This window comes from Peromyscus leucopus, chromosome 9, assembly GCF_004664715.2.
Source record: "Peromyscus leucopus breed LL Stock chromosome 9, UCI_PerLeu_2.1, whole genome shotgun sequence".
Lineage (NCBI taxonomy): Eukaryota > Metazoa > Chordata > Mammalia > Rodentia > Cricetidae > Peromyscus > Peromyscus leucopus.
Genome location: NC_051070.1, coordinates 92,643,340 through 92,664,933, shown reverse-complemented (window position 1 = coordinate 92,664,933; position 21,594 = coordinate 92,643,340). Strand labels below are relative to the sequence as shown.

General features: G+C 44.2%; 1 protein-coding gene across 5 annotated transcripts in view; it reads left to right on the top strand.

Annotated features, from left to right (window-relative positions):
* Lrrc3b (leucine rich repeat containing 3B) overlaps positions 1–21,594 on the top strand; it is an 85,892-nt gene that overhangs the window by 54,490 nt on the left and 9,808 nt on the right. Inside the window, exon 2 of one of the 5 annotated variants that reach the window (XM_028856316.2) lies at positions 17,834–17,885. The exons of 3 other annotated variants lie outside the window; for them this stretch is intronic. The gene's annotated coding sequence lies outside the window, so the exon portion shown is untranslated. Of the gene's footprint in view, positions 1–9,840; positions 9,956–17,833; positions 17,886–21,594 lie in introns of all 5 variants that reach the window. One more of the 5 variants, XM_028856322.2, reaches the window with a different exon arrangement.

Here is a 21,594-nt window from a genome sequence, read left to right as displayed (position 1 = left end):
ACCCATTTCCTTTCCCCCTTCCATCAACAGAAGAGGCCGCAGATGTATGACTCCAGAAGTCTTAGATGGAGCCTCTGAGTCTTTATTTCTAAGAACCTCTGAGGTGCCAGGGGCCTGAGCTGCTGCCCAGTGGCTGAGGTGACAGGAGTTAGTAAGCATACCCCATTGGGGAGGAATAGGTCCCAGCCCTCTAGCTCTCCTCCCTCCAGCTGGAGCTGTTTCCTGCATCTTGTGGCCTCATCAGTGTAAGGACAATAAGGAAAGTGCCTGATTAGCTTCAGGATGAGTCAGTCTACCCTGGGGCAAACTCACCCAGGAATGTTTGTCATTCTGTGCTAAGCTTAATTTGGAACAAAGTTGCTAAAGGTAACAGTGGAGGAAATTGTAAAAAAAAAAAAAAAAAAAACCAAAAACAAAAACAGCCAACTTTTAGGTAGCCAGGAAATCTGGGATTTACATATTTTGACTTATTTTAAAAAATTAGTCTTAACCCAGGCTTTGTTTTACATTTCAAAAGGGAAAAACTCCTGTCCTAGACCCTTGCCCTTCTTATAACCACCCAATTGCAGCTTCCAAGTGGCTGTCTTGAACCACACTGCCAAAAAAGGGTTGACGGGGTAGTTCAGCAGCTACAGGCACTTGTCTACAAGCTTGATGACTTGTGTCTGATCCTAGGGTCCCATGTGAAGGAAAGAAACAGCTCTCAAAACCTATACCCTGACCTCCACATGTGGTGTCCCGGCAGGTGCACACCCACGTGCGCGCACACACTCAGCTAATAACAACAATCTTCAAAGAGCCAAAGGGACGTAAGAGCTTTTTATTCACGTGACATCTTAAATGGAGTTTAATATCAACTCACAAAGGAGTATTTATTAACCTTTCTTTTCAGTGAGAAGGCCACCTTCTCTGATGATCTGTTTGAGAATTGGCACCTTGTTTGTTCACATGATCGGGGATTTTCTTAAATGTTTCAAAGCCCCAGAGAAAGAGACACTCGTGTGTTAAACAGCAGTAAGCACCTGGTTCCTATAGCCCTTACCAGTATCTTTGTTGGGACAAGAAAGTACCTTTTCTGTATTTCATTTATAGGCGGCAGCAGACTGAAAAAAAACACGAAAGCCGGACAGTGGTGGCGCACGCCTTTAATCTCAGCACTTGGGAGGCAGAGCCAGGAGGATCTCTGTGAGTTCGAGGCCAGCCTGGGCTACCAAGTGAGTTCCAGGAAAGGCGCAAAGCTACACAGAGAAACCCTGTCTCGAAAAATCAAAAAAAAAAAAAAAACACGAAAGACGATGCACGCTTGTTTTCATTTTATAGAAAACTCATAATTTTAGAGCCATTAGGCCATCTGCCTATAAAGACAGCACCCAGCCAATACTGTGCAGCAGTGCTCTTGGGGCTCACTCTTTCTCCGCATGATCCCTGTGTCTCCAGCATTTAGATATGGGAGTTAGCCGTCAAATGATAGACAACAGCTCCCTTGTGTGAGGTCTGGTTGCTGTTATGAAGGTTGGACTCTCCATTGTGTTTATTCTGCACCCACTGCTTCTTAGTACCTGGCACATAGTCAGCTCCAAATAAATGGTTGACTGCATGGTTGCTAAGATGAACGGTCTATTTCATGGAGACTTTCTCTAGACTGCAGCAATGTATGTCTGGCTAAGCCACGGTGATATCCCTTGTTACTGTCTCAGCTCTCAATCTTACCTTAGTCACATATATCTTCTTGCCCTCTAGGTGTCCATTCACATGCTCTTGTTTCTACCCCACCCCATCCCCCCACTGAGATAGATGGCGTCATCCTTGGGGTCATCATCTAAAATCCCTTATTTGAAAAAAACAGAAAACAGACTGTCTACCAGTATACCTCCTCTGCCAGGCACCTGAAAGAGAAGTCAGGCCTGACTCAGCAGCCTTAGGATGCAGGATCCAGACAGCAGGTTTGCGTCCTCCAGCCACAGCACATGACACTCAAGCCCGTACTTTATCGTTTCCCCTCTGCCACAGTCACAGCTTACAGTGGGCTGCTTTGTATCATTGTGTCTGCAAGTCTTGAGGAAGGAAGAGCTGCCCTGAGGATCCATGGGCCCTGGCTGTTATCTCTCTTTTGAGAGGGATGGCCTCTTAGAGTATCAGAATTTCCAGGTAGCGCTGGAACCCTTTTCTGGTCCACCTGAAGACCTGGATCCCCTGTCATGACTCTACCTGGGCAAAACAGAAAGTGTGATGATTGTGACCCTCAAGGAAAGGACAACTATTGCCCCTGTCTTACAGGTGAAAGGGCTGAGCAACACAGAGACAATGACTTGCTGGAAATTACGCTGGTGATAACCAGTGGATGCAGGCCTGCAAGGTTGATTTTGTCTTTATAGAAGAAATGTCAAATATGATTGATAATTAAACCTATTTTATTGTTTGTTTGTTTGTTTTTTTTTTAAATCGAAACAGGGAAGCACAGACCTTTGCTATTAACTGAAATTAGTTCTCAGAAAATTTCCTGCTACAGACAGCATCTTACTATTTTTGTGAACCTAAAGATATCAATAACTTTTGCTTATTTCCTCAAAGCCCTTGGCATTCATTTCCCCACTAAAAATGTTCATTGAGGAAGAAAACATTAAATACACAATTCAGGCTGGTCTGTGTGCTTGGGAGTCCTACTAACTTGTACTTTCAAGCTGCATGTCTCCATCTACCCAGGAAGTAGCCTGTACCTTAGCTTCACAAGTCCAGGGAACGGGAATTCTGCTGGGGTTTCTCTTGTATGCAGTCTGTGCCATGTCAGGAATTGGGAATTCCTCTATGGACACTGGAAATGCAGCTTTACAGCTCCCCCATTTGCCCACCACGAAAAGCCATGCGTAAGCTTCCTCAGTAACCCAGCAAGCCTCTCTATGGTGCATGCCAAGCATGTAGCTTTCCTTGTAGAACAAAGAGCTAATCCACACACAGATGGCCTCCACACCCTCCCACATAGTGCAGAAGCCATGCACAATGTGAGGAAACTGGTTGGCTTGTTGTATTCATAGGAAAAACTACATGACTTCCCTCTGCATCATCAATGACTTTTTTTTTAATCAAAATTAAAGCATGGCATGGCCTACCACACAGGGGGGATTCTGTTCTGACATATCCTCGCACACAGATTTACATGTATTTTAAGGAACCATCCTTACCTAGGTGTGGCTCGCTTTCCTATTTTGTTGCTAGCCACTGGATTTTGTCTCTGAAGCTAAAGACAGGGGATGCTGGACAGAGAGGAAGAAATGTGATCTTTGGTTTTCTCAAATATTTATTTTGCCACTTATATACTAAGAAAGACATTGTGGTAGCTAGTTTTATGTCAAATCGACACACTCTAGAGTCATCTGAAAAGAGGGAACCTTGGTTGAAAAAATACCTTCATTAGATCTTGGGTTCTATAAGAAAGCAGGATGAGCAAGCTATGGAAAGCAAGCCAGTAAGCAGCACGCTGCCCCTCATGGCCTCTGCATCAGCTCCTGTTTCCAGGTTCCTGCCCTGTTTGAGTTCCTGTCCTAACTTCCTTCAATGATGGACTAAAATGTGGAAACCCTTTCCTCCCAACTTGCTTTTGGTCATGGCATTTTATCACAGCAATAGAAACCCTAACCAGAACAACAGTTTAATGACTGTGTTCCTGGGGAGAGAAAGAAAGAAAGAAGAGAAAGGAGGAAGGTGAGCCCATTTTCCTATTGTTGTATGCTTGAATATTTTTATTAATCTTTTGTGTTATGAAAGTTTTTTTAACATATCATGATGCCAATTCTGTGTGAACACACTAAATTCCATTAACAAACAAATATAGGTATAGATTTGTGAGGAAAAGGCTGTATTGACTGTGGTTGTAAGAAGACAATTGATTTGAGAGCTTCAACTGAGTTACATTTCTTTTAATGGCATCATAGCGGTAACATGAAATCTTCCTCCCAGCCTCCTAGGAGCAAAAGACATGAACCTACTGTCTCTCTTTTGCAAGAGGCAACAGTGCGTAGTGCGTAGCAATCCAAGCTCTTGTGTTGGAATGTCAAGACCAGGCTTTGCAACCGATGTCAGCAGACTTCTCTGAGTCTTGATTTCCTCAGCTATTAAAAGGGCAAGAGTTCATGGGTTGGACATTTTATGGTTGCTCTGAAGGCACAACAAGTGAATGTGTGAGCATGGAGCACAAAGTCCTGACTAAGACTCTATCAACATCAGCCACAACTGTTAGAATAGTTATTCTTGCTATGTTGTGTTAGCTTTAGTGCCAGCTACTGCCTGATAGAAGAGCCACCAGATGGTTGATGAACTTGGTATAAATAAGTGTTTCTGAAATGAATTAAGGTTCTTGAATGTTTAAACAAAGTGATTCATTTAAAAAATTAGTATATGCAGTGTGTTTGTCAGATTTGGTGGTTGACTAGATCCACTCTGTACTGTAGCCAACTAAAATCATGCGGACTCAGCCAATGGCTTTGTACCTGCCCTTCATCATGCCCAACTTGTTTATTTGTGTTCCTTTTCTTTTCTGACACCTTGCCTAGGATGCAAGCCCTTCTGTATATAACCTGTACCTCATTACCACTACCTTGTCCTAGAGAATGCTCAAGTTCACTCAAACCCTGCCTGGCTTCATCTCTGTCACACGCCATGCACATCATGGTGTCCCCTGTGGAAAGGTCTCCAGCTCCTTCCATCGGGTCTCCTGGTTACTTGAGAAACCACATTTCTATTTGCTTTGTTCTTGGTGGGAAGAGTTATTTATTTCCCTTCAGGATTGTTTCCAGGCCAAATGCTGTTGGGAAGACAGTCTCAAACCTAGACAAACAGGGACAAATATTTGAAGATGGCTATCCTTCACTATGATACAGCACTGGCCCTGTAAGTGTCCTCCTCAGAGCATCACTTGGGGGTGGCAGAACTCCAGAGGATGGTCCCTTCTTTGCTATTGAACATCACAAGCTACAGCACTATGGTATCAGTTCCCTGGCTTCCCTTTACCTTGGTTAGCTTTGTGTTTCCTGTTTCCTCTGTCCAGTGTGCTTACTAAAGACAGTGCAAGAACTGAGATTTTTCTGATTGGTGCCCAGGCCTCTCTAAACAGCACCTGTGACATATGAATTTGGAAGGCAGAAACAATCTGTCTTAGTTAGGGTTTCTATTGCTGTGAAGAGACACATTGTCCATAGCAACTCTTATAAAGGAAAACGTTTAATTGGGGCTGGCTTAAGTTTCAGAGGTTTAGTCCATTATCATCATGGTGAGAAGCGTAGCAGCATGCAGGTAGACATAGTGCTGGAGAAGGAGCTACATCTTGATCAGCAGAAGGAGACTGCGTGCCACACTGGGCATAGCTTGAGCATAGGAGACCTTAAAGCCCACCCCCACAGTGATATACTTCCTCCAAAAAGGCCACACCTACTACAACAAAGCCACAACTCCTAAAAGGGCCACTCTCTATGGGCCAGGCATTCAAACACATGAGTCTATGGGGGCCATTCCCATTCAAACCTCCACACAATCCCAGCTATGTTTATTTAAGTCTTTAGCTCTGTCCAGATAATTTGAAGGTTTTTATTTTCTTTTCTCTTTTTTTTTCCAGGCAGGGTCTCATCATGTAGCTCAGGCTATCCCAGAACTTATGATCTGCAGGCACCACTTCATCAGACTTTGAGGACTTCTGTTTTCTAGTTATACTTAGGACATGCTCAGACTTCCAGGGTACAATTTGGGAAGGGAAGTCAGGAGAGGTCATAAAAGAAAGGTGAAGCTTGGAAACCATATAGGGTCTCCTTTATTCTTTGTTTGGAGCTACTTGGCTCTCTTTAGGAAGTAGCCTGCACCTTAACTTCAAAAGTCAAGTGAGAGGAAGGGCATACATGAGGAACACTGGCCTACGTGACTTCGGATCTGCTGAGCACATTGTTTAGGTAGCTGTCCAACTGTTGCAAAGCTTGTATCCTGCAACTGCACCATGGTGGTTCCAGGCTTATCAGTCAGGCCTAAGCCCCATCATGGTCTTAGGAAATGCACATGCTAGACTCAGAGTATAACCAAGACTGCCGAATACACGGGGTGCTTTGCAGTGCTTTAGTCCAACATGGAGTAGAAGGGTCATAGATGAGTGAACCTACATTATTAAGGACTACATCCCTACCAAGAAGTGAAACTAATTCAAGACTTTAAGCCTAAAATCTATCCTACTAAAAACAAGGCCACCCACCACCAGCCCCCCAGCCATCTGTTTTATCAGGCCCAGTGTTACAGCCTAGTCAGATTTCTGCTCTGTGTTGCTCTCTTGTCTGCCTGGGCAGAGTTGGGATGTGGCATGCCAGTAGACTCTCTCAGGAATAAGCCTCTGTTCTCACTTCAGTGCATTTTGTCTGGTGATTCTTGGTGTGAGGCAGATCTGACCCTTATTCCACAGATCGTTCCTTTCAGCATTTTCTTGGCTCCTTCCAGCTGGCTGGCCCTGCCATGGATCCATCCCATTTCTGCCGGTGAATCAGCCAATTCAGATGATTTGCTCAAGTTATTCACTCAGGACCATGGCTGGCTGAACAATTTCTTGGAAGCATCCCCTGTCTCGAAAACAAAGTTGAGAACATTTTAGATCTGTCTACAAAGACTTTTTAGTTACTAAGAGTGGCTGAGCAGATTATACTGAGCTGCTGAGCCCTACTGCCTCTCATAAAATCAAGTCAATTTCAATCTATGTAGCATCAAAGGACCATGGAGCATTGGGAATCTGGTCGGTTGGTGGACAGTTCCGTGGCCTTGACTGTTCATACGATGCATGTCACCACCTTGCTGCTGTCTCAGGTTGGCAGAGTCTGCTCTACCGCTTCCATCTCTGGCAGGCGTAAGGAAAAGTCCCTCTCTTGGCAGTCCACTTGCTGCTGCTGTACCGAATACCCAAATGACTTATTGTGAACAGAAATTTACTTCTCAAAATCCTGAAGGCTGAGAAATTCACGAGTCTAGTGTCTGCTGAGGGCCTTCCTTCCTGCACCATTAGATGGCAGGAAACAGGACAAAGAACAGAAGGGGCCTCACTTGCCCCCTCACAATGGCATGGATCTTCTTTTCTCACGGGTCTCTAATCTTCATGATGCTACAATGACAGTTTAATGGTAACTGTTGGATGACAAACATGCGAGCCACAGCTCTCCCTCTGAGAACACATAAGTTCAGAATGAGCTCCTTTCTCATGCTGCACCCCAGACCTGAGTTCTCCTGGGGTGGCTTTGTTACTCCATCCTCACATATGTGGAGGCGTTTGAAGAGCTGCAGTTCACCTTTCTTACCCTTGAGTGTCCTGTTTCATGCATAGTGCTGACCGTCTCACTAGTTTGTGCCATGGACAAAGACAGTATGGCTCTGAGTCTCCGTCTCTTTGTTTGCAGAACATAGACTTCACAGTACAGTGGCAATAATGTGCTCCAAATCACGGTTCCTCAAAAGGGGAATTTCATTCTCATTTGTGGTCTCAAGCCTGGCCTGGAGACCTGCACTTCCCAGTTACACCCTGGCTTAGGGAGACTGGAGAAAATGTATGTTAACTTGAGGGAGAGCAAAAGCTCACACAAGTTATATTTAGAATTCATTTACCCCGGAGGTTTCCATGACCATACCAAGAAGAGTAGAGAGGGGTGATCCTCAGTGTCTTAGAAGAATCAGCCCTGAATGATACTTTGCCCTTCTTAAAGGAATGTGGTAATGCTGGGACACCATCCACATGGAAGATGGTATCAGAATCCTTCTTTGCAAGAGCTGGAACAAAGGCAGGGTGCATAGAGTAGTTATACCTCTGTTCATTTTATTCAAAATCACCTCATACTGTCAATACTATTTTCCACCCATCCCTTGCTCTACTTAGTCACATCAGTTGGTAGAAATTTTCTCTATCAAGTAATTCAGAAAGGTGTTGTGTTCACTGATCTTTATTCCTTTCAGATCTCGAGCCTGAACCCAATGCCATTCAGTGCTACAGGGGTGAAGTATGCTCAGATGCCCCATGTCAAAGGGACCACTCAGCTTCTCAGTTGGAATGTCTTTCTCTGGTGGCAAGCATTTGCTAAATGTATATTGCCAATAGCTCCCCTGGACAGAAACTATCATGTTCTCAGGCTTAGCCAAAATGAGCAGCTGGCAGCTTATTCACAGAATGGGGTCTCCACCCATCACACCATCCCCCTATCTCTCCTTTCCCCAGTACTCTGGCCCAGTATGGATTCCATTTTAAATGAATGACATATCTGTTGGTTCTTAGTGGTCTCATTTCTTATGCTAACTTCAGCTTTGCTTCTTATAGTACTAGAAGCTCAAAATGCTTACTTGGTTTCCTTCTGCATCAACCATAGCCTTCTCCCCCCGAGTCCTTCCCCATTCTACCTTGCGTGTTGTTTTTTAAAAATGAGTAACAGAGTCTCTCTTTTGTAGCAAATAACAATTTTATATAACATAATAAAATAAATCTTAAACTAAGAAGGAAGTGGTGAGCTGGATTCATTGCAGTATGGTAAACAAATAAACAGCTGTCTGTCTGGATTTTAGAAAGCCAAGGGCAGGGTTTGCCACACAGGAAGTTTACTGGGGAGTACCCTGACAGCTAACAGTTGGGGTGGATGGGATTGGAGAGGGGAAAACAGTGGCTTTGAAGCAGCCCCATGACAGACATAGCCCACCTCACAGCAGCTCAAGATTTAGACTAGCACCCATACAGGTTCTTGGAACTGACCCCAGGTCCTCTGCAAGGGTACCCTAGCTGGGCTGAGATGTCCAGGCCCAATTCCTCTTGATTGTCATTCCCTGGCTGTGGCTGTTCCTGGAGGCTCTGTGGGGTGTCTCTCACAGAGACATGCCAAAGAAGCCAATGCTACGGAACTGTCCGCTTCCAGCCCTTCCTGTGTTGTCAAGTCCTCGTCACAGGGGTGCTCGCATACCCAGCGGTACCCCATTTGGTATCACGGCAGAGAAAGTAGGAGATTGTTGACCAATCTGCCTCTGCCCTAGTCAATAAGCCTAGAGTAAAGAAAGTAGTTTATCTTCTTAGGTTGGGCCCTCAGCACCCCATGTGTGTCCGTGACAGTACAGTGGTTTAAAGTTTGCTGTATTTTCTCCTATTTCCAACTCTGTAATGATTTAATGTGGCCTTGTTTACTTCCGTCTTTGTGGTCCTTGGTCTGGTCATTAGGGACCCTTCACTATCTTCTTGCAGCTGTGGCAATCAGGGCTCTCTCTGCATTTTCATTTCCTGTGCTGTTGATGAGATCGTGTGCATCCAAACATGCGTTTGTTTAATAAGAGCTTGGCTGTTCTCTGTGACATGCTGCTCAGAGCATAACACCCCTTCCCTCTTTGAAGAAGCTTCACAGGGAGAGAGCTCCCCCTTTCTTCTTTCATCCCACAGATCATTTCCATACAGCCCACTCAAGATTGCCTGGCAGCACAGGGGATGGATGGGAATAACACAGAGAATTGTAACCACAGTGGCCCTGACTGCAGCCTCCTCCCCGTATGCACTGGGAGCTGAGCAGCGTACAAGTGGCTGAACTGACTCACTTGAATTCCGTCACTCTTCCTTTCCTCTGCCTTCCCTCTGGGACTGGTGATAATGAGTGACAAAAGTGACCAGGGACCACCAAGGAGACAGATTGGAAAGGGTGAGGTAATTCACAGTTGAAACAGTTAAAACTGGCCCTGACTCTGTCACCTCATGCAGCCTTAGCTCATCCATCCCTGGTTACTGAGTAGAGCAGCCACACAAGCAGATGGCTTTCCTGCAGCCTCCAGACAGATCCTTTGCAAATTCTTTCTTGCTTTGTTTCTGTAAAGATATCTCATTGAAGCTTTCACCGTGGCCATCTCAAATGAGACTCGGGTGTTGCCGACATCCCTGTAACGATAACATGAATGTTCTAAGACGGGGAGACAAGATAGGATATTGGGGGTGAGTATGATCAACATATGTTGTATGTTTGCATGAAACTCACTATTGTGTATAATTAATATAGGCTAGTGAAGCATTTAAAATATTGCAGATAGCAATGGGACGAATGTCCTCGTTAGCTTCAGCTGTATACTCAGCATAGCCTAGAGGCATCTGAGAGTGTCTCAGTGGGGAAATTGCCTACATCAGATTGGCTTGTGTCTGTCTCTTTTAGTATTTGTCTTGATGGTTGCTATAGGAGGGTCGAGTCCAATGTGGGTAGTGCCATTCCTAGCAGGTGTTTCTGGACCTTATATAAGAAAGCTAGCTGCGCATGAGCTTGAGAACGAGTCAGGGAGTGCCAGAAGACAGCATTCCTCCACGGCTCCTGCTTCCTGCTTCCTGCCTGAAGTTCCTGCCCTGACTCCTCTCAGTGAGGGATTGTGATTCGGCAGTGTAAGCGAATAAACCCTTTCCTCCTCTGAAGTGTTTCGGTCACAGTGTTTGTCACAACAACAGGACAAAACCAGAACAGTGGAAGCTCAAAACTAAGCCCATGTCCTCCAACCACCACAACATTTACCCTTTTCTGGCCAGCAAAGAATGATCCCCTAAAGAAGGGACCAGGCACACATTTTAAATAGAAGACCACAGGAAGAATAAAGCTGCCCCTTTGTGCTGGGGAAAGCTTAACCTGGGAAAGAATGCCGTGCTAGCACCAGCAGAGGGCAATGGCTGTCCCTAGCTCATCCCCATAATCATGGCCTGGAGCACACTTTCCAGCCCCTGGGCAGCTCCGGCAATTGAGCTGCAAGTGTGGCGTCTGCTCCCACTTTAGTGCTAGTCTGTTGTGAACTGACTCTTCTGCTTGGCAAGTGTCAGCTCTCCATGTGACCAGAGCCTCAGTTTTCCCATCACAGACAAATGCCAGGTATTTCAGTTTGCAGGAAAATGCTGGGCCTCGGGGACCCAGCACCCAAACATGTGAACACTGTGTATGCAGTCACTCCATCTGCACAGGGTCTGTGATGATGTCCTTCCCTCCCAACACACCGAAAGAGGAAGAGAGCCCTTTACAGGCCCATCTCTCCAGCCTTTCACTCCCTGTGAGTATGTTGCCTTCACATTTCAAATGTGTACTTTTGAAATTTGTGGGCAAGGCCTATGCCGCAGGATTGGAAACAGTGCTTTGGATACCGGCATCAGTCCTGACTGATTACAGAGTTAGGCTCTCTGTTTCGATTTTGAATCTAAGTTTGTGAGGAACAGCTCTCAAGAAGTGGCTTCGTGTTCTTCCTTTCCTCACTTGTTTCCCTATGGACTGCACACAGCTCAGCGGAGGCAAAGCCAGCCCTGGGTAGTGTCAGGACCAGCTCTTCCCATGAGCATTTTAGGTTCATGAGATGTTCCACCCCATTTTCATCTACTAAATCCTTCATTGAACAGCTTGTCCTGAGCATGTGCTGTGCCGTCAGCCCCTGGCAGGCCTGGGGATGCTGACAGCTGTGGTATTCAGACGCTCTGCTATCTGGACCATGCATGGATGTCTTGCTCTACTCTGTCCAAACTTCCCATCTGTGACACTGAGAATTGTTGAACTCAAGACAGTGAAAGGGAAAGAGGGGCCCAGTGTGCCGTGCTCCTCAGCCCGTGGTTCGTAAGTGAAGGAGTCTGGGACACCATGCCAGATGTGTTCTCCCGGTCCTCACAAGCTGTAACTCAGGGTGAAAATAAGATAGCTGGACCTGGCTAAACCCATGTGTGAGCTGACTGCATATAAAGATTGTCTCTGTAACATGGCATTGTCATTCTGCAACTTCATGTTGACTCAACTTCTGTGAGCCACCAACAGGTGAGGCAAAAGAAAAGCAAAGGAAACCACTGGAGAGGCAGAGGCTGGCAGAAGGGAGATGGCCTTTCCATAACTAGACACTAAATCCCAACTGGCCAGAAGTGCGCCTTCGTGAGGCTCCTGGGCCTCCATTTCCCGGTGCACTGGGCTCTCTGTTTTCATTTTGCACACAGCTGCATGGGAAATGGCTCTCAGTAGTAGCTCTCTGTCCATCATTTTTGTGCATCTGTACCACAAGCAGTGAGACTTGGGACAAGGTGTCAGTACTGATGGTCTGCTTTCCGAGTTTATGCAAGCACCCAGAGGAGACAGGATGGGTTTTACTGCCGCCGTGCCTTGCTTCCTTCTCCTGGGCTCTCGGCTTCCCCTGAATAGATTCCTGCCACCTTTCCCTGCTCTCTCCTGGCTGGTCAGTTTACAGTAGAGTCCCTAGGAAAATGCAGAAAAGCTCTTTTGTTAGGTGTGAGCAAGGAGGCAGGGAACTTCTTCACTGCTTCAGGAAGACAATTAAAGGACTTGGAAAGTTTGATTTGGTGTGTTGTTGACAAAACCAAGTCCCCAGGTGGCTGTTAATTTTTCCGGGTGCTTCCCAGAGGAGAATTGTGCCAACTCAGGGCCATGTGTTTCCCAGTACAGCTTTGGTGCCCTGCACAGGACACAGAAGATAGCAATTTCAGATAAAATTTCCTTTTTTTGATTTGAGGGGTTCTTTCTAGTGAATGATTACTTTCAGTTGGAAAATAGTATCTATATTTACCTGAGAAAATAGAAGTGCAGCATGGAGAGGATCCATACCACTGACCTAAAAAAATGACTGCTTCCTGGGCTCACTGCAATCATAGGTAAGCAGGGGTGGCCTGTCTCTGACCCTTCTGTCAGAACTGAAGACCCACTGACAGCACGGGAATGCCCTGCCCAGGGTTATTAGCCAGAGGGTTTACACTCTGTATTGTCTTTAAGGGCATCAGCTTATTTGAAAGTATAAATCACAAGATGGAACCTATTAAGATCAACTTTGACCTCCCATGATCCTCCACGGGGTTTTTTAATGCACTTGCAGGTGCTTAGCAAAATGAAAACCTGAATCTGAAATCAAAGGGATGTTACACGGATGTTGGTGATGGTTTTATGCCAGTTGATTCTGCAGGCAGATTGGAGGCTTCCAATTCAATGTGATGAGCAGTGGCTCTGGAAAGGACAGCTGTCCAGCCAAATGGTCTGCTTTGAGTATGAGATGATCCTGGACTTTGCTGGCTTTCCTTTTTATACACCATTCATGTAATCCGCCTCCATGCCAGGCCTTCACTCACTTCCCTGCCTCTGCCCAAATATTTGAATCCCTGATTAGGAAGAACAGGTGGTGGATGGATAAGCTGAGAAATGTGACTTCCCTATTCATCCCTGATTGAGGTCAGGAACAGACTTCAGTCTCTGTATCATTGGATGCTTCAGAGGGAATCACGTGAGGTCACAGCTCTGGATAAGGCTCACAGAAAGGAAATGACCAAAGTACAAATAGGAGAGTACTCTATGCATTTCCAGGGTATTGAGAACTTTGTTTAGTGGGAGATGGGACTTCATACCAGATGCATGGTAGCAGTGAGGCCTGAATTGATAAATTGTTATTTATTGCACTTGTAGCATAGGACCATCAAGACATGATGTTAAATTTCCACTGGTTTCCTATGGCCTTTGCTTCCTTTGACATTTGTGTTTGCAGGGTGAGCCTGAGAGCTGGAGAGAAGCATAGGCTCTGTTTCTAAGATCACATCAGAAACAAAAACAATTCAACAAAGGCACATAATTCAGATTCATTGTCCACAGACTAGATCCAGGTTCTGTTCAGGTGTCTTATCTAAATAATCTCACTTTATCCTTTAGAAACTCGAAAGCAGTAAGGGCTTCCGTGGCTCTCTGCTCACACACAGGGGGATCGACACAAGCACAGTGAAGGGACTGGTGTTTCCACATCCTGACTCCAAATCTCTTCGTCCAAGCCTGCACAAGGTGCATGTTTCCACATCACCCATTGTTCTAGACATACATCAGGGATTCATGAGCAAACAGTATTTCAATTTGTTATTCAAGTTTGACCTTCAGATTGCATGAATATCTTTCATCTATGTGTCAGGTTTTCTGGACTGCTCAGAGGTTACCATAACAACCCAGAATATTATTGACTGTGATGGTCAGCAAATAGAATTAAGTAATTTGTTTTCTAATGACAGTGGAATTGCTGATGTCCTTCAGCAGTGAGCAATGACAGCACTTGTGAACAAGGACTCTCTTACACTTTGTTAAGGAGCATACGCTTATTAGTTGTTGATGGTAAACAAGTACCAGTCATGCATGTGATAAGAAACAAGTATATTAAGGTATTTAATTGGTAAGATGGTCATGTGTATTATTATCTACATAATAAAATATTCAAAAGGCACTTGTCATCATTCACATGTGTGGGTAGCTTGGTTCTGGTCTCATTGGTTCACTCAGATGGGTTAGATAAAGATTAGGTAACTGCATCTGATGACCCAGGCTGGACTATCTCATATGTATGAAGCCAAGAGAGCTCAGGCTTGAATACCTCAGGTGGAAGAGTTGGCTTTCACATCATGTGACCCTCCATCATCCAGCAGGTTCCATGTAGTGTGCTAATGTGTGTCTTGGCAGGGTCCTCAGGAGCAAAACAAGAGTATAGAAGCCCTTGCAGAGGGACTCAGAATTCATACCTATAACCCCATCTCTCCTGCCTGCTGCTGTAGCTAAAGCAAGTCTTTAGCTGGGTAGATTCAAGATTCTATCCCTGGGTAAGAAGAGACCTAAGATTGCATTGCAAAGGGGAGTGGCTATTATAGTATGAGGAATAAGCATTAGAAGTAAGTATTTCTAAAGACATTTTACAGGTGGAAATGCTGAGATGAAATGTTAAATAGATCACCCTAAAAATCATGAAATGATTAATTAGCAAAGCACTCTAACTCACTAAACATTAGCAGGTAGCTGGATAACAAAGTTAGACACTAAGCCATATCTAACTCCAAGTCTCTTTTTCACTTTAAAATTTTTTGTCTACTGATTAGTTGGTTGAATAATGAATGATGCTGAGTGCTAGGCAAGCTCTCTGAGCTGTATCCACAGCTCTATTTTTACTTTTTAATTTGAGACAGTCTCTCAAGTTATCCAGGCTGGCTTTGTCCTCATTCTGTAGCCTGGGGTGACCTTCAACTTCTGACCTTCCTGCCTCAGCATCCCTGAATAATTGAGATTACAGTCCTGAATTCATATATCCATCAGGCCCAGCCACTGCGTTGTCGTTGTTTGATTTTGTTTGTATGGGGTCTTATGTAGCTCAGGTGGCTTCAAACTCAAAATGGCAGCAAGGATGACCTTGAACTTCTCTCATGCCCAAGTGTTAGGATTGCAAATGCCCAATGAAAGTGGTGACCAAAGATGAAGAGATAACAAAGTATACAATTCAAACAGCAATAGTCCTTTCGTTCTCATTAGAGGCATGAATTGTGTTAATCAAGGGACTTTGCTTTAATTAAACAAAAATCCAGCCCCGAGCGATAGCTACAGGTTATTGTTTTCTCATCTCTGCTTGGGTAGGCCTTAGCTGGGCAGGTGTTTCTCATGGTAGTACTGCACAGATTGGTACTGATGAAGTGTGCAACTGGAATCCCCCATGCAAGCCCTTCACCTCACACTCCCCCAGAGCATGTTGGTGAAGTAAGGAGCATCACTAGCAGTAGTGAGAGAGTGTTGATGCCGTTCAGTTCATTCCGAATTCAGAGTGTAGTACTATGTGAACCCGATACTGTGTGGGGAAAATCTGGGTCATGAGTTAATATGGTGTTGATTCTCAGAAACTCAAACGGATGGATGCCCACTGTTATTCTCAAAACCAGCAGGATGACTTTAGGATATTCATTTGGTGCCACTTGTAGACACCTGGAATCCTATAGAAACCTTTGAAAATGGAAAGTTGTTCTGATCTCCATCCAGATGTCCAGATATATCAGCCCATAATGCACTGTTCCACTGGTGCCTGTAAGAATCAAATAGGGAAAATACTCCTTGTGGAGTAGGGTCTGAGACAGGAACATTGGCTTGCCCTGGGGCCTCAGCTGGAATGGGAACTGAGAGAGGAACCTGGATTTGTATAGATTTGGGCCCGTGCCATCTCCTGTGTACTTTTCAGAAAGCTTGAACTATCCACGGTGGCTAACTGGTAAGGATAACTACGTCTCCAATGCACGTTTATCCTCTGTAGGTCCTAAATGGGAATAGGTTAGTAGTCAGGGCTGACAGGCCAATCCTTTTCTTTATTGTCTGAATTCTAATCATGCTCATGACAAATGTTTACAACATAAGTTAGCTGCCAGAGCCTTCTCCTGGAGGTGTAAGTGGTAACAATTGTTAGTGTTTATTTATCCGTGGAAAGCTCTTGCCAGTGTGTGTGTGTGTGTGTGTGTGTGTGTGTGTGTACAGGTGTGCATGTATGTGGGGGCCTCAGGTCAACACTGGATGATTTCCTTCTAATCTCTCCTCACCTATGGCTTTCCAATGCAGCTAGACTGGGTAGCCAACAAACATCAGGGGCCCTTTTACCTCCACCCAATGCTGGGATGACAACTGTGCACTTCACACTTGATTTTTCACTGGGTTTCTGGACAGGAAGTTCTGTTCCTCACGCTTGCACAGCAAATACTTCACCTACTGAGTCCTCATCTCAATGTAGACAGGTTTATTAAAATACAGCTTTGATAAGAGAAATAGCTCTCCAGCCTCCTGATCTCCTCTTACACAGGAAGTGAATAGACTGGGGTGGTGTCCCCATCAGATTCCACAGCTGCGATGGGCTAGACATAAAAGAAGTGACCCAGCCTCTTCAAGAGACCTCTTCCCCAGGGGCTAGCCCAGCTCTGCATGCTCCATTTTCTATGCTATCAGCACAGACGCTCGACAAACTGGACAAGTGTGACAAATCTCCCAGTCTAAAGCCATTATCCATGTGTTATTCAGTGGCTTTCCAATGATACGGATCATGAATAGAATGTTTCCATCTGATATCAGTTCAGTAGCAAAATATGGGAGACAGTACAAATATCTAACCAAAAGTTAATGTATTAATTAATATTGTATAAAGCCCCCCTTTGCTGGGGTTAACAAGTCATGGCCATTTAGGACTTTGAAAAATACAGATACACAAACTTGATTAGCTGGCAATTATAAAAAAAAAATTTACATGCCTGAAAGAATGAATTTGATTTGTTGAATAGAACAATTCCTAATATGTTTTACATAAAAGAAAGTCACAATATGACTTGTGAAATTTTATGTTAACAATTCATACAAGTTTGTCTCTGCTGATGCTTAGAAAGCCCACGAGAAATCCACTGTGGTCTGCTTGAGTCCTGGCCTGGGATAAACATAGACCTGCAGAACTCTCTAGGATGTTGTCTCCTGGACTGCTCATCTGGACCAGTTGTCCCATGCTAGCATCATTTCTACTCAGATGTGAGGCCAACTTTGTAAAATCTTCTCTGTGGAGAAATGTTTGCTCTGCCTCATTTTCTGTCCCACCTTGCTTTTATTCTAATCTTTAATGCCCAGCATCCTTAGTTAGTAATGTAGCTTTTCATGGTATAGAAAGTCTCTGACAGACTTTGATTTCTTCTCAATGCTAACCAAAAGAGTGTTGTGAGTTATGTTTTCAATATTCTTTCCCAGGATTTTGTGAAGATCCTGATATTTGAACATGTTTGTATCTTTTAATAACTCATCATCCTTGTATATATTGGAAAACAAATATTTTCCACTCTGACACTTTTACTTTCTTCATTTGGAAGCCTGGAAACTCGGAGCTAAAACATGTACTCAGTTATAGCCGAAGTTCTTCACCCATGTGGAGAGCAGTTCAACAGAAGTGACTTCCACTTCCATTCTCCTTCACTGTTGTATTAGGTCGCCAAGGCTTGTGCAACAAGTTGTCACACATTTGACACCTGAACTAACATGCATCTATCCTTTTATGGTGGTTTCAGAGTCAGAAGACTGACATTGGCTTCAGGAGGCAAAAGCCAACTTGTTTCTCAGGTATGATGATGTGTGTTGGTAATCCCAGCTTTCAGGAGGCTAACGTTGGGGATAGCAAGGTTGAGGACAGCCTGGATACATAGTGAAACCCAGTGTCCAGAACAAGAACAAGAAAACCATCCTTAAGCAAGATTAAGAACTCTATGTACAGTCAAAATGCATGTCCTGACCCCTGTGTAACCTGTGCATGTAAGAGTTCTGGTGCTGCTTTTATCTTGTCGACCTATAAACCCGTACAAAACACCATCAAGCATTTTGAAAGCTCATTTACTCAAGTGAAAGTTGTTTAGTTCAAAATAAGCGTGTCAAATTATTTTTATCCACCAAGAGCATATTAAGGTAAGAATTTCTTTCTTGAGAAGCCCACACTCAGCCCAGAATGGGTACTATAGTACTACTCTCCATGTCTTACATATCTCTTCCTTCCAATCTCTTAATGTTTATGTTTAAATCTATATAAAACATTTTCTTAATAAACTTCAAGTGTGTTTCCAAAGAAGACATCAACTTGCTAGACAGCCACACCCTTGTCAGAGACTGCAAGGGAGTATCCATTCTTTGTGTTTCCAGCTTCTAGTGGTGGCTGGATTTCTGGCCTCGTCACTTTAATCTCTAGCTCAGTAGTCAGAGAATCTTTTTTTCTCTGTTGACTCTCCCTTTGTTTCCTTCCTGCAGGGCTATCCAAATGCTTCACATCAGCCCTCCATATAAAATATACACATTATTTCCCAGCAACCTCAGAATGGCTCTACTCAGATAAACAACTCAAACTTCAGTATTTCATCTAAATAGTATCAGCTCAAAAGTCCTAAACCTGGGCCAGGCAGTGGTGGCACACGCCTTTAATCCCAGCACTCGGGAGGCAGAGCCAGGTGGATCTCTGTGAGCTTGAGGCCAGCCTGGTCTACAAAGTGAGTTCCAGGAAAGGTACAAAGCTACACAAAGCTACACAGAGAAACACTGTCTTGAAAACAAAACAAAAAAAAGTTCAAACCTCATCATAAACTGTCTCAGGTCAGACATGAGACATATCTGAGAAAGAGCAGTTCTGAGGTTCTGGTTTCCATTTCTAAAATCAAGCGTCTGGTGCCTTGCACACAGTAGGTGTCTACATACTGTTAGTTTCCAGGTATCCCTTCCTCCCTTTCCTCACTGCATTCTGAATTTGCTTTACCGTTTTATTTTTCTGCTACAGATTAATTTTTCACTATGGGCCACTCAGATCTTTATAGGCACAGCCCCCTGGGTCCTGTGTTGTAGATTTTGAAGAATATTATTTTTACCTCCTTCTTATGATGTCATTGTTAAGTTCTTCCCTGCCCCCCCCGCGCCCCCCCCCCCCCCCCCGCACCACCTTCCTTTCATCTTACTCTTCTGCATATGTGCCGAGGTCAAAAGGTCACTGTGATTCATTCCCTTACCTGCTTATTAAGGTGGTAGCTGTCATTCATGTGTAGCTGCGGGGGAAGTGGCCTGGCTTCTTATGCCATTTCCGGTATGGCTGGAAGATCTAACTTCAGCTTTCAGGTTATGTGTCCAAGGGGCATTCTAACTAGTGTAAGCCACAGCCACTGAGAAACAGCCTCCATTTTTTGCTCAACTCAAATCTACCCCCTGCCTATTTGGTGAGGATGTACCTACCATCTGCTTTCCTCCTCTTCAAGTCTGCCAGATGCCTAACATTTATAAGTCTGCTGGCAGGTGACAATCACTATGGATAGTTTATCACATGACTGAAGCTGCTCTGTGTTTGGCTCCTGGTATTTCAATACTTACCATGTCACATGGTGTGGGAACCACTAATATCCCAAGTTCAGATAAGAAAAGCCAGATGATTGAGGGAAAGTGACCAAGCCATAATAGCTGTGTTCACCAAGTAAAACTATGTCCATCCCTCATATGACAAACAGAGCAATGTGCACAAGTCCTGGGATTACACAGCACAATCACCAAGATCCTCTGCTTACTTCTCCCTGGGTTTCCATTTGGAAACTCAAAGGTACTGAGTGCTGAGACTTGCCCACAGCACTGAGAGGACCTCTTCTTTTCTTGGGGTTCTTTTCTATACGTCTTAGTAGCTCCCCTACACCAGATTTTCATCTGAAAAAAAAAAAAAAAACCTTTCACAGAAGTTGAAAAAAGAATTGTTACAATGACCTTTGTCTGTCCTGGCATTCCCTTGCCTGTTGTGACAGCCTCTGCTCCCTGGGCCTTCCTTTCTGCTCACGGACAAGTGCAGTTTGGTTTGCTGAAGCTATTCATTCGGAGGACTCATTCCCAGTACTTCTGCATGGATCCTGAGAGGACAGACCATCTCTCATCATCCTACACTCATCATCACGAAGCCCAGGAAATTTCAAGTTGGTGCAATAGCATCTAAAACTCAGTCTGCAATTAGGCTTCCCCAGCTTTTCAAGTAACATCTGCTTTTCAGCCCCTATCCCCTTTTTAACTTGGAAGCCTGTTTTTTTCCCCGACGTCTTTGTGAAGTACCTTTCCCTCCTGGAAGTTGTGTGTCCTGTCTTCCTGTTGTTGCCATGGTTTCCTTTTATGTTGTGTTAGTTTTCCTTCTGAACCATTCACTCCAGAGTTCCTCCAGTTCTGTATTAGTGTAATTCTTTCATCTCAACTGGATTCAGGTGGGAGTTTGTCCTGACATGAGTGAGGTACAAACCATTTCCTTTATGTAGAAGAAAATAACTGAAATTATCCAATAAAATTATGTGTTATTTTTTGTCACAACTATTGAAATCTAAGACAGAGAATCCTCTTTACTGACTAAAACTTCTGGAAACATCTTTTCCTTGAACATCCTGAAAGCTCTGTCAGCACTGAGGATGCTGTTGATGTTTATGCTTTATCCTTGCTGTATTGGGTTGGTACTAAAGCATCTGAAGTGTGGGAGTATGTGACATGCTAGATTCCTGGACATGGCCTCTTGCAGAGCTGGGATTTGACCTTGGTTTGGGATCTCAATATCATGCTTCCCCTCCCAAGTCAGTGACCATTATCAATTTAATATAAAATAGATAGGGGGCAGGGCTAAGAAGGATAAGGCATTTTTAAAAAGGTAATAGACACTTATCAACGCAGAGCTACATCTGATTCCAGCATCAGTTAGGTCTTTGTAAAAGTGACCTTCAAGCAACCTGCACTCTGGTAAGACAGTGAAAGCTTAATTTATGGAGATTATATTTTAAAAGTTTCAAAGCTCTCACTACTATAGATATGTAAGCACATGCTGAGAAATAATAATAGGGAAGCAGAAAGAAGCCAAGGTGGATGGTTTCCACTTAATCTCATAAAGTTACTTCGTGCTGTATAATAATTATGGATATTAGTCAAGACATGGAAATATCTTTACCCTGTGCTCTGAACCCACAGCAGGAAAAAATTCTTGGCTAAAAAAAAGAGTCTTGGACTCTTTATTTGTTTTTCTAGTGAATTCATGGACAAGGAGAACTTTGAAATCCTTCTGGGCAGTGTGACCATCAGAGCATGTAGGGAGGAGGCAAGATGTTCAGAAGAGTCAGGTTTTGCCTACTATCTCAAGGGTTCACTTAGGACACACAGGAGTTGTCCTAGTTAGGGTGTAATGTGATGTGATGAAACCATGACCTAAAGCAAACTGGGGAGGAAAGGGTTTATTTGGCTTATACTTCCACATCTTAGTCTATTGTTGAAGGAAATCAAGACAGGAACTCAAATA